Below are 14663 nucleotides of genomic sequence, written 5' to 3' on the forward strand. Positions count from 1 at the left end.
AAATTCATAGCATTCTTATAATTTTTGTGTTGTCGAGGGTTCGGGACACAACCATTCTCATGAAACCAAAAATTAATCCACTGTTCGTGAGTAACTCTGTCAGATTCATTCGCATCGGCAATCAATGCGAAAACATTAAAGAGATACAAACAAGACTTAGGAAGATGATCCGTCAACTCTGAAAGGCTTGGGACTACTTCCTCATAATAATGACCCATCATCGAAAGTCCACTTATCTCACGGATGTCCCAAAGAGAAATGCCAATTTCACCACAGTCACAAAGGTGTTGGTTTTTGGACACCAAACCTCACAAAGAGCTCTGTAAATGGAGTTTGGACGATGGTAATCTTTTGCAGCAAAACTGACTGCAAAAGCTAACTCTCGGAGATTCCTCTTGAGTAGAAGTTTCTGGACCCACAAAGACCACTCCCAAAATTTTGGAAGAAAAGAAATCTCTCCTCGATTGACCAGTGCACTTCCCCATCGTATCTCTCTATTATCAATTCTCTCACAAATCACAGCCCTTGAAATGTACTCCATGCTCTGGGAATGATGATGTGGAAGACACAAAAATGGAAGATGACTGCTAGAGCGATTGGACTTGCTAGTATCCAAACTCTTGTGACAATCACTAATGGTGGACATATGCAACTCCGACAATGGCTCCAGAAGGTCGAGGAAAGAATCTGTCGTTGGCTTATGGACACTAACTTTAAGTTCACCTCGTACGCCGGTCTGGGCATGGAACTTCACATCAGTATCTTTGAAACGCAGATAACTTTTGCCTTGATTTTTAAACTCAACAATTTCGTGCATGTCAGAACACACTTTATCATTAGAACTTGTTCCAGCCATGTCTGCAAAAAAAAAAATAAATAAATAAATAAATAAATAAAGTTCAGCCTAAAAAGAAAAAGGAACAGTAAATCTTTCAAATTGGTTTATTGTCTAAAATCTCAAGTTTCCAAAATATGTAAGTAGTCTCTACAAAAAATGCCTTGGATGGTCAAAGGAACAGGTCCTTGATCCCCAAGCATGAAGTGCCTTGGACAGTTGAAGGAGTCACTCCTTGGTCCTCAACACAAAGTGTCTTGAACGGTTGAAAGAGCTAGTCCTTGGTCTTCAACACAAAGTGTCTTGGACGATGGAAGGAACCAGTCCTTGGTTCTTAACACAAAGTGTCTTGAACGATTGAAGGAGCCAGTCCTTGGTCTCCAACACAAAGTGTCTTGGACGATGGAAAGAACAGGTCATTGGTCCTCAACACAAAGTGTCTTGGACGATGGAAGGAGCAGGTCCTTGGTCCTTAACAAAAAGTGCATTGGATGGTAAAAAGTGATAGTCCTTGATCCTCAACGTGTACGAAGGTTTGCAATTTTGAGTTTATTCAAAAGTATGTAATTTCTGAACTCATAAAATATTTGCCAAAAAATAAAAAATTAAAAAACATCTCCACAAAGAAAATTTTGAACCTCAAAATTCTTGATTCGCTCCAAAAGGTTGAATCCCTGCACACACACACACACAAAAAAATGTCAGTTTCAACTTTGTTAAAAAAAATACAAAAAAAATAATAATAATAATAATAACAATAATCAACAAAAAAAAAGGGAATCGAAATAAAAAGACAAGCAAAAAAAATGAAAGAACTAAAGATAAAAAAAAAAAAAAAAAAAAAAAAGAAAAAAAAAAAAAAAAAAAAAAAAAAAGGGAAACGAAAAAAAAAAAAAAAAAAAAAAAAAAAGGAAGAAGAAACGAATAAAAAAATAAATAGCGTGGCGGACTTGACTTTGGTTCCCGTGAAACTAAAGTTTTCTTTGGTTTTCCACCTCCTGGCCAAACATATATATATATATATATAAAATAAAATCAAAGATGAAACGCAGAAACCGAGACCAATTGGATCCAATTGGCCTCGTCTAAAGTAAAATATGTATTAAAAGAAATTTAAAAAAAATAATAATAATAAAGATAAAAGAAAAGATAAACTTATTTAAAAGTTTTTGCTTCTGCCAGAAACCAAAGTCCCAAAGTCTTTGATTCCGACAGTGCCAACAGGGAATCAAGAAGATTAATTATTGGAAAAAAAAAACACTTTGGAATGTTCTGCCATGTGTAGAAACAATTAAAATTGGTATATGTTTCTTGGTTTTCACGTTTCTGTTGCGACAGAAACAAAAGAGAAAAAAATATATATTATATAAAAAAAAATCCAATATCGTTTCTGCCAATGGCAGAAACCAAAATCAACAATTGGCTTTGGTTTTAGCATGGTTTTCAAAAAAAACCAAAGGAAATTAAAACCAAGTTCATTTTGCTTCTGTTGGATTTGTCGGCCACGGAACCAATTAAAACGAATTCCTTGATTTTTTTTTGGTTTCCAGCATATGGGCGGAAACCAAGAAAGGAATAAATAAATAAAAAATTGAGAGAAGAAAACGAGAGAGATAAAAAAATTTGTTTACCTCTATTTGCAAGATTTAACAGATTTGTTCTAAAATCTCATAATTCATTCATATAAATATACGGGTAATGGACTTTACCTAAGCCCAATTTACCATGAAATGTAAAAAGCCTGTTCAAATCAAATTTGTTATGGGTCGTATAAAATAAATAAATAAATAATCAAAATTCAACAAATAAAAAAAATAAAAAAATATTATTCTCGAAGTTGAAGGATAAGAATTTTATCAAATTTACATTTTATTCTCAAATATTTCATCTGTTTAATTTACTAATGAATTTGAGATCAAATATAAAAAAAAAAATCAAAATCAAACAATTCACAAGAAATCAAGATTTATTAATTTATTTATTTCATAATAAATAAATAAATCTTAAGGGGGCATTTGTAGACATAAAATAAAATAAAATGAAATGGATTGGATCGGATCGATTTAAATCATTAGCCCAATTAAATTAAAATCTACTAAAGTCCATAAAACCCAAAGGCCCATACCAAATTTTAAATAAATAAAGAAACAAATAAAATAAACAAACAAAATAAATAAAACCATAATTACTCAATTATCTCTTTTAATTAAATATAATTGAGTAATTACCCAAAATTAGCCTGAATCCTCCCCTATAAATAAGACCAATGATTCATAAGACGAGGGATAGAGAAAGCAAGCAAGAAAAGAAAGCAAAGAACACCACGAAGTGCTGAAGAAATCTCAAGGCTGAAAGAAGAGAAGAAATTCTGTCAAGCCTTAACTCGGTAAACCCCAAGAAAATAAAAATCTTCTTCGAATCAAACAGGTTCACACCAAATTCAAGAAGATCAAAGTGTTCTTCAAATTAAATTAAATTCAAGTCCAAGTCCAAGCCTCAAGATTCAAGTTCTAAACAAGTCAAATATCGACAAATCAAATTTCAACAAATTATTGAAGATCAGGATTTAAGCCACGTGGCCCCTCGTCTTCAAATATTCAGATCATTAATCAGAGGATTTTGCAATTTTGCAACTACAAGAAGGTCAACATCACTTGTATTTATCTAAATACAATTTGTAACGATTTCTGTATTTTAATACACGAAATTCCGTCGTACAGGCCTTAACCACTATTTTTTGGTAAGCAATGTTTTCATTTTTCTATAATGCTGTTTTTGTGAGGTTTCTAGTTTGCTGATCTAACATGGTAATTTGGAAATTGAAATTTTGAATGTGTTGGGATTCTCCGATCACGAAAGGAGAAGATAAAAGAGGAAAAATAATTCTATTTCTATCTTGAATAGAATTTACAATAGAGTATTACACTCTCTAAAAAAAACCTCTCAAGAACTCTCTCCAACCTCTCTATTTTTTTTCTCTTTTACACACTACTTTCTTCCTCTCGTGGGACATAAAAATTCTCTTTATGGTAGCATATATTTATCGAAATTTTTTTGCTACAAATCGTCATAAAATTCTGGCCAAAAAAACCTACCACATAGTTCATTGTTGAAGAGTTAAAATGGGTGGCTGCCTTCAATTTGTCTTTTGCATGGGAAAGACTTGCTCATTAAGAAATTGGTAACAAATTGTGGCTAATTTTCAATGACTTCAAAAGGAAGAAATTGATTAAAAAACCAGCTGGAATGTGGCTGGACTTATCAATTCTCCCCCTCCAGTCGCATTTAAATCAATTGTTATTTGACAACCATCACAGCTATGTCTCTGCATGGCTTTAACTTTTCTCTTAGAACCACCTTTGTTAACATATTTGCTGGATTCTCATTTGTGTGAATCTTCACTAGTTTCAACAGTTGTTGATCCATCACTTCTCTTATCCTATGATAGCGGATGTCGATGTGCTTTGTCCGAGAATGGTACATTAAATTCTTACTTAAATCAAGAGCACTTTGACTGTTACAGTGTATTTTATAATCCTTTTGCTCGATCCCTAATTCTTGGAGAAATCGCTTTAACCACAACATTTCTTTACCTGCTTCCGTCGTTGCAATATATTCTGCTTCTGTTGTAGATAAAGCAACACACTTTTGTAGTCTTGACTGCCATGAAATAGCTTCCCCTGCAAAAGTGTAAATAAATCCTAAATTAGATTTTCTATTATCAAGATCCCCGCCATATCTAAATCAGTATAACCTTTCAAGATTGGATCAGATCCCCATAGCACAGACATATCTTTGATGTACCTTTAAGGTACCTGAGTATCCACTTAACTGTTTCCCAATGTTCCTTTCTAGGATTAGAGAGAAAACAACTCAACATGCCTACTGCATGGGCAATATCTGGCCCTGTACATACCATGGCATACATCAGGCCTCCAACTGTTGAAGAATAAGGTATCAATGGCTTCTCATATATCTCTTTCTTGGACGAGAGGCTTGAATTTTTGCTCAACTTGAAGTGGTTGGCCAATGGAATGCTGACAGGTTTGGCATTATGCATGTTGAATCTTTTGATCACTCGTTCAACATACTTTTTTTGAGATAGCCACAACTTTTTATTCTTCCTATCTCGAGTTATGTGCATTCCCAAAATTTCTTGAGCGGGGCCTAAGTCCTTCATGTCAAAGGACTTAGAGAGTTCCTTTTTTAGCTGGCTGATTTTTGGTGCATCTTGTCCAACGATCAACATGTCATCTACATACAATATAAGAGCAACGAAATTGCCATCTAGAAACCTATTAATGTAAACACATTGATCTACAGCGGTTCTTTTGTAGCCTTGGTTCACCATGAATGAGTTAAACTTTTTGTACCACTGTCTTGGTGCTTGTTTAAGGTCATACAAGCTTTTTTTCAATTTGCAAACGAAGTTCTCTTTGCCTGAAACTTCAAAACCTTCTGGCTGCTTCATGAAAATTTCTTCATATAAATCACCATGAAGAAATGTTGTCTTGACATCCATCTATTCAAGTTCTAGATTCAAACTGGCTACTAATCCAAGGATAACTCGAATTGAGGCCATCTTTACAATAGGTGAAAAAATCTCGTCAAAGTCAATTCCTTTCTTCTGAAGAAATCCTTTAACTACCAAACGGGCTTTATGTTTTACCACATTTCCACTGCCATCTTTCTTGAGCTTGAAAACCCATTTATTCCTTAATGCATTATTTCCCTTCGGAAGCTTAACCAACTCGTACATCTATTTTTCTGCAATGACTCCATCTCATCCTGCATTGTTTTTGTCCATGTGAGTTTGTACTTCCTGTAAGCTCTCCTTCATCAGTTAGTAGAATGTATTCTGATTTTGGATATCTTGTTGATGGAATCCGTCCTCATTCAAATCTTCTTACCTGTTGGTTGTTCTTTTCAAGAGGTGCATCATCATCTGACTGATGTGATGGTCCAACAACTTTTGGTGAAGAAGATTATGACTCCTCGTGATCAATATCCCATTGTTCATCCTCTTGTTCTGCTTCCGGCATTTCCTCATGCACATCGTCATTATCTATGGTGAATTGTGCTGGTGCTGGATCTGGAGCAATATTTTGGGCACCAAAATTTGAATTAGGACATATTGTGGGATTTTCAATGTCTTCTAATGTTTGATTTTCATGGAACACTACGTCCCTACTTCTGATGACCTTCTGTCTTTAGATCCCATAATCTATATCCAAATTCTTCATCTCCATAGCCTGTAAAGATGCATGGAGTGGTCCTTGTATCTAGCTTTTATCTTAACTCCTTGGATACATGTGCAAATGCTAAACAGCCAAATACTCTTAGGGGAGAGTAGGAGGGATATTTACCGGACCATACTTTTTTTGGAATCTCAAAATTCAATGGTACTGATGGTGATCTATTGATCAGGCAGTAGGCGGTTCAAACAGCTTCTTCCCAAAATGGCTTTCGCAGCTTAGCCATACTTATCATGCTTCTGACCTTTTCCATGATCGTCCGATTCATCCTCTCAGCGACTCCATTATGATGTGGGGTGCGTAGGACCGTCTTCTCATGTCGAATGTCATATCTTCTGCAATAGGCATCGAACTCTTTGGAAGTGTAGAGACACTTCAGTTTTTTTCCTATTTCACGCTCTACCATAGCATGAAACGATTTGAAGTAATCCAATACTTGGTCCTTCGTCTTTAAGAAATATACCCACACCTTTCGAGAAGCATCATCAATGAATGTCAAAAAATACTTGTTACCGCCTAGTGATTCAACCTTCAAGGGACCACAAATATCAGAGTGTACCAAATTGAGCAACTCTAATCGTCTCGTCAAATAGAAATTGAAGGAAACTCTAAGTTACTTACCAAATAGACAATGATTACAAGGATCTAGCACAGCTTCCTTGGCAACCGTGATTAGCTCCTTCTTGGTCAAAGTAGACAATCCCTTCTCACTCATGTAGCCAAGTCTCTAATGCCATAAATTTTGAGAAGCTTCACATTCTACTATGTTGAGGTTATCCACATTCATTTTCACATGAGCCTTGTATAAAGTGCCACATATATGTCCTCGAGCAACAACCATGGAGGCTTTCATCATTTTCCATGTGTCATTATTAAATTGATTGACATAGCCCTATTTGTCAAGGGCTATCCCTGAAAGTAGATTTAGCCGAAGATCAGGTACATGTCAAACATCCTTCAGGGTTATTTTACACCCGAGGGTCATTTGTATCTGAACATCACCAATTTTCACGATCTTAAAAGAACTGGTATTTCCCATCTCCACTTCACCAAAGTCGCTAACTTTGTATGTTGTGAAGAAATCTCTGCATGGAGTGGCTTGGTAAGATACTACAGTCTATTACCCACTCAATATCTTGGTTTGAGACATGAAAACATGTCTCCTCATGGATAGAGCAGATAGCCACCTCCCCAGAAATAGTGACTAGTGTCTCTCCTTCTTTATTTTTCGACTGCAAATTGTTCTGGCCATGATCTCATAGCGATTTTCTGCAATTTTTCTTCAAGTGGCCCTCCATACCACAATAACAGAACTTGTAAGTAGGCTTCCTTCTATCTATGGATCTACCCCTACTTTTGCTTCTACCTCTCCCCCTGCCTCAAACGCATCCTTGCTGTATTCCTCAGTTCACTGTGACAAGGGCATGTGATTGATCCGTGTCTACGTCTTTTCTCCTAACCTCTTCATTAAATAGGGCATCCTTGACCATAGACATGGTAAGTTTTCCATCGGGGGCTGAGTTGCTAAAAGATACTACTAATGTCTCCCAACTATCAGAAAGAGAACTTAAAAGTAGTAATGCTTGTATTTCATCCCCAAGAGACATCTCCACTGATGACAATTGGTTTACCAAACTCTGAAATTCACTAGTGTGCTCAGCAACTGAAGTTCCACTCTTTAATTTCAGATTCACCAAACGCCTCATCAACAGGGCTTTGTTTCGAGCGATCTTAGCTTGGTACATGTCCTCCAGAATCTTCCAGAGGGCATATGCATTTGTCTCCTGTGCCACATGGTGAAAAATATTATGGTCAATTCATTGTTGAATTTGACCGATAGTTTTTCTATTTAGCTTCTTCCACTCCATCTCCTTTGTAGGATCAGGGTTTATACCTTTGGCTTCCAAGGGGTCATACAAATCCTTACAACTAAGGAGGTCTTCCATCCGAGGCCTCCATAGTGTGTAATTGGTGGCAGTGAGCTTGATCATAGCTCCTGATGAAAATTTCTCCATTGACATCTTGACTTGTAGACGCTTTATCAAAAACGAAGTTGTATCAAAAAACTACAAGGACCAATCAATAAACCTCGCTCTGATACCACTTTTTGTGATTCTCTGATCACGAAAGGAGAAGATAAAAGAGGAAAAATAATTATATTTCTATCCTGAATAGAATTTACAATAGAGTATTACACTCTTTAAAAAAAAAAACCTCTCAAGAACTCTCTCCAATCTCTCTATTTTTTTCCTCTCTTTTACACACTGCTTTCTTTCTCTCATGGGACATAAAAATTCTCTTTATGGTAGCATATATTTATAGAAATTTTTTGCTACAAACCGTCATAAAATTCTGACGAAAAAACCTGCCACATAGTTCATTGTTGAAGAGTCAAAATGGGTGGCTGCCTTCAATTTGTCTTTTGCATGGGAAAGACTTGCTCATTAAGAAATTGGTAACAAATTGTGGCTAATTTTCAATGACTTCAAAAGAAAGAAATAGATTAAAAAACCAACTGGAATTGCAGTTGGAATGCGGCTAGACTTATCAGAATGGGCACATTGCACATCGAATAATTGATACCCTATTCGACGTCACAGTAGCTTTTGCCATAATTGACATTTGACTTGAATTGTTGTTCTTATCTTTGTTAAATTGGATAGAAAGGTATTAAGAAAATTTGGGAGTTGCCCATTTGGATTTGGTGAAGATGGCTTCTTGCCTCCTTCACTACTTGACTATTTGTTTAGAAGGTTTCCTTGGTATATAGGCCAACTACATGATTATTGGATACGCTGATTTTGGTTATTTTAGAAAAAATTCCTATTGAATTCCTTTTACTAGACCCAATTAAGGCATAATGGATTCCCAAACAAAATTCACATTCTGCTTTCAATTTGATGACTTAGGAAGTTTTTTCTATGTTGATTGAATCAGTGAAGTCTTTGACTAGAAGGATTTATGATGAGGAATATATTGAAATCTAAGTTGAAGCTGGGACTCAAATTTCTTGTTTGTTCTTGTGTATAACATTTTTCATACCTGACTAATTACTAGAAATAGGGTTAAACATTGACAGGAATGATTACTCATAGGACTCAAAGTATAGGGCCTCAACATAATTTGTCGCTTAGGGCCTCCATATTTTCAGGGCCGGCCCTATGTATGTGCTTACTTGGGTTTTGCTAGATATGCATCCTCACGATTGTTTGCTGCAACTGTAAGATATCCTAGTGCCCTTCAATGGCCCACAAGAATTTTACAATGTATTTCGATGGTGGGGATAACTGTAAATGTGACGCACTTCTCTTAATTTCTCTAATTTATTTATTTTTATCCTTAGATTAAAATCATATTAAATATTTTACAGTAAAATCAAAACATATCAAAGAAATCAAATTTCAGAATATAAAGAGTTAATAGAACCAGCAAGTTTATATTATACCAAAAGAGAATTTTGTTTTACAAAATACACCTCATTACACCTTAGTCATATGACTATCAAAAAATTTTTATCAAAAGAAATGCCTATAGGTTTTTCAAAAGTTTTCTATAGATCTATTCTACAGCAAGCTGATATGACGGTATATCAAAGTTTGTTAAATTCTTTCATTTTTACTACGCTCTCTTACTCGGCATCATTTTTTTATTTTACACAATGCCACATGTTATTTACCCCCACATACATTATAGTATTTACATAACGACAAGTGATCAAGTCGTAAACATCAATCATTACCATTACAAAATCCTCCCCATCTTCAAAAGTTTCGATCTCTTCTTCCTCGTTGATCACCGTGTAAAAACGTGTATAGTGGGTACGTCTATATATAACATGTATAGCACTGAGGTCCTCAGTAATTTCAGCATGTCTAGTGGTTCGAACAATTTCAGTCTCTCGCAATGACATCTACAGTACAAGATAAAAAAACGTGAACCATAAAGTTCAATAAATATATGATTCTGCAATGATGCATGTCAAACACACATGGGCCCAAATCCTTATTATAGTATACCGTATGAGTCGGAATAATATAGCATTTTTCCTGCGTGCAAACCAATATCAACGCATCCATTGTTGCCCACTGAAACTCAGGATGCCACATCAGTATATCATACATACAAATTTAAGGCTTGGCCTACATATATACAGCACTCAAGGTGCCTATTCGCAGTTCCAAGACCACCAAAGGACCTCCTGACACTGTCTGTATATAGGTGTCGAACTCCCAATACCCTATCATTGGCTACCCTTAATGACCGTCAGGAGCCTCAAAGTGGTATAATTATTTGGACACAATAGTACGGTACATCTATAATGGGATTTACATTCAAAATTTTCAACTGCAACTCAATCAGCACAACAACACAAGTATGCATGATCTTAAAAACGTAATTATTCCTACGTTTTCCAAATAAACTCAATGCACATGTAACATACTACCATGTCACACAGCAAAAGAAACAACCACATATAAACACATATTTACACATATTAATGTATTTTGTACTGTGGTTGGAAAAACATCAATATATACCTTTTTTGCGATTTCCTTGATCAATATCTGCATTAACACAATAATCTCTACATTAATCATATCTTATCTTATTATTTTCCGATTATCACATCTAGACTAAACTTATAAGATAATATAGGTTATTTAATAGCATATCTCTAATAAAAATAATGATACTAGCTTATTGTCAACTAGTAGTAATAATAATAACATTAATAATATAAATGAAATTAACGTTATCGTCATTAACTAAATTCCATAAAATTATTACATGTACAATTTAAGTTGGTCAATACACTACCATATTACTTTCCCATTTCATGCTTGATCCACTTTTCATTTCAATTAACACAAGTATATATATGCATCCATACCCATTAGTAAATTTCTTATTCAATCCATATTCTTCTTTACCACATTTCCATCATATCTTACCATTGATACTATGCATTATAACAAATTTTCTCCACATCTTATCACATAACTAGCTCAAAGTAATTTAAGTTTAAGCCTCAAGTGCTAATTGTTATCTTTCTTCCAATTTGAATTTACCACTTATATAATTATAGTAGTGGCCCAATTTTCATACTCATTATCATGATGATATTAACAATTATTATACCAAGTTATTTTCTATCCCTACTCACTTCTTCCTTGCTCTCTATATTTTCCCCAAAACTACTTTATACAATCCTTAATAATGTAAGCTAAGTAAACTAAAACTCAATATATCTTCAACTAGTTTATAAATTTTAAAATTTCCAAAGTTAAGATTTTGAAATGGAAAAATTATAGTTTATCTTCCTTGATTTTATTAATTAAACTTAATTATAATATTATCTTTTATCAATTACTAAAAAACCCTAAAGGAACAATTTTTAATTCCTATTTATAAACCAAATAAGTACTTAAAATAATTATCTAAATAAATAATTAACTAAAGAAAAATTTAAAATAATTAACTAAAGAAAAGACATACCTTAAGGAGTGAAAATGATGGGAAAAATGGTATGTCACATTTCACAACTATCCTCTATTTATAATTGATGGTAGGGATTAAGTGTGCAATTTATGAAATTGCATATATAACCCCTATGATAATGTGCAATCATTTAATTGGATTTTAAAATTACATATTTAGACCTTGGACCATATGTTCTATTATTTCTTTGTTTATAAAATTACACCTTTAACCATTGGGCAAATATGCAATTATAAAATTGTATTTTCAATCCCCATAATATTATTTTTAATTACAATCCCTTATAACATTTATTTTATCATTAAATTAAGTCTCTAAAATTAAAAACAATCTCCCTAAAATATTAAAAATCTTTACTAGAAAATTTTGTAATGTTACAATAAATTTGTTGATTTAGTCCTTTGGCTCGTATATATTTCAGGCTTAAGGAGTATTCAGCCTTGGATTTCCAATAATTGGTGAGCTCAGGAGCCAAAAATAGTTCCTCTTTTTTTACTTGATCAAAACATAGATTTTCTTAAATGACATCTTGTTTTCTTATTTTTGCTTTTTATTACAAAATACTCAGGAGAGCATTACATGTTGAAGAATACTTTATGAATATTAGGCTGATTATATTTTCCCTTTAACAGCGATATACAAACTTTGCTAGTTTATTGATTTTTCTTTTCCAGCTCACTTGTTACTTTCCAATTTAAGTTTTTGAATAATGAGTTTCCAATATTTGATTTCAATCATGTTTTGTATAACGCATGGGTAATTGAACTTTTTCGACATTATTTGCTATCTAAGCATTCTAATTCTGCCAGTGTTTTTATTGTAGCATCAACGTTGTCTATTAATTCACTTCTTAATACTAATTCTCACAAGTATTCACAATTAATTAACTTTGCATGCTAACGTTTACAGGAATTTAATGAATTGCCATTTTGGAAAAACAATGGCTCTTAGAGATAGCACCAATGAGGGCATTATTGCACCTGACAGTTCGACTTGTATGGGTGTGAAGCATGGAAAGCTGTCAAAAATTGTTGTAGGTGAACTGCTTGAGTGCCCCGTTTGTATGAACAAAACGTATCCTCCAATTCACCTAATAGGATCTCTTGTAAGTGAAATTTTTTTGTTTCTTGGGTACTTTTTGTTGGAATGCGGAAGTGGAACTGTCCAAAAGTTTTAAAAAAAATAAAAATAAAAATAAAAAATCTTTAATTAAATAAATAAAATCATTTAGATGTTCACATGTGTGTTATATTAAAAAACAAAGGATTCAAATTTTTACCTAAATTCAATGGTCAATTCTTGAATGAATTATGAATCACAAACTTCTAGCTTTTAATTTCAAGAATTTGATGATTCAAACCTCTAAATATTCTATGGTATTCTTCAAAGTCAAAACTACACCGATGGATGAGCACATTCTTTTAATTAAATAAAAAAACTAATTCTTAAACTGAACAATTGAAAAAATCAAGAAAAATAATTTTCTTTCTATCCAGATTTTAACACCATGGAATTACGTATTATTATTATTGTACAATTTCTTAGGATGTCTAAATTCCATCTAATCTCCATTTATAGAAATAGAAGAGCTCCAATTCTTATATAATAATAATTCCACATTCAAATAGCAGTTCTAATTAAAATCCAAGTAGGAGTTTTAATTAAACTCTAAATCCAATTAGTTTATATATAATTATATATGTGGTCATGGAACTTCAATTACAATTATAATTAAGTTTACAACTTTCGTAGTAATTACAACTAAGTACAAAACTTTATTATAATTCAATTAAGCCAAAACTATTATAATTACCGTAATTAAATTTCAATACTTTATGGAGCTACCATAAGGACCTGATTAGACATATATTATCCAAGTTCCAATAATAAAATCATGTCTAGTCGACTTTAGATCACTCAATCTAATTATTAGTCTTTACGTTTTCCACTAAAGGCAAAAAACTAAACTATTGGAACATATAATATCACAGAAGTCAATAAATCTGTAATAATTTCTTTTGACTTGCCATATATGTATTTTATCCCTTTCTCATATTTGATAATTAGGTGCGAGCATAAATGACTATTTTGCCCTCCTAATTATTTTCACTAAATTAAGTTTCATTTTCTTCAACGATTTTGTGAACTAATCACAGTTGTCGAAGTTTAACCGTTGTCCAACACTGAACTCAGATTTTAACTGTTCAATAGAACATACTAAGTAGTTACTCTACCCATTTTTTAGGGTGACGATTCCCGACACGAATTCATGTTCTCCATTCCGCTCATTCTTGAGTTCCCAACTTATTGAGATATTTGACCAATCAAATTATTTCACCCATTTATGAATAAAAGAACCATTAAAATCATGAAAAGATATATATAATCATGTGAATGGATTTAGATGAAATTCACAGCGGCGTAGTAGAATTTAATTCTCTGCACGATCGTGCTATAGAATTAAATTTGACACGCGATCCGTTCAATACACTCCAAGTGTACTAGTGTCACCTTTAACTATTTCTGTGATAAAGACAAATCACAATCTATCAATCAACACTACAATCGTCCAGTACAAGGTGTCAACCCTTATACATTGATTGTGAACAAATTATTTAATATCAAANTATACTCCCCCACATTAAATAATTCCTCATCTTTCTTAGTTATGAAGTAGAAGTCCATGATTTTGATCCCTATACACATGACTTGATTTATATCGTGTTTATCTAATTTCCTTTTCACAAGATATCTTGTAAATAAATTTCCCAGTCTTAGCTACAAGATCATTGTATAACTTACCCTTCATTTTGTTGGAAATAAATAATTATGGGAAGAAAGGCCAGAAAGAAAATTACGGAAATTTCTCAAAAGATATTTGTATTCTATGACTTTTCTCTATGAAATGTCTCAAGCACGAGGCCTTTTATAGGTACAAAGGGTCCCGAATACATTGTATAAACTTAAGAAACTAATTAATAACTTCTCCCACATACTATGAATAGTAGGCTATAAAGAACCATGTGGATACATGAATATTAAATAAACTAATTCATGTATCAAATTTAATTTCC

Source organism: Olea europaea, chromosome 4, assembly GCF_002742605.1.
Source record: "Olea europaea var. sylvestris chromosome 4, O_europaea_v1, whole genome shotgun sequence".
Taxonomy (NCBI): domain Eukaryota; kingdom Viridiplantae; phylum Streptophyta; class Magnoliopsida; order Lamiales; family Oleaceae; genus Olea; species Olea europaea.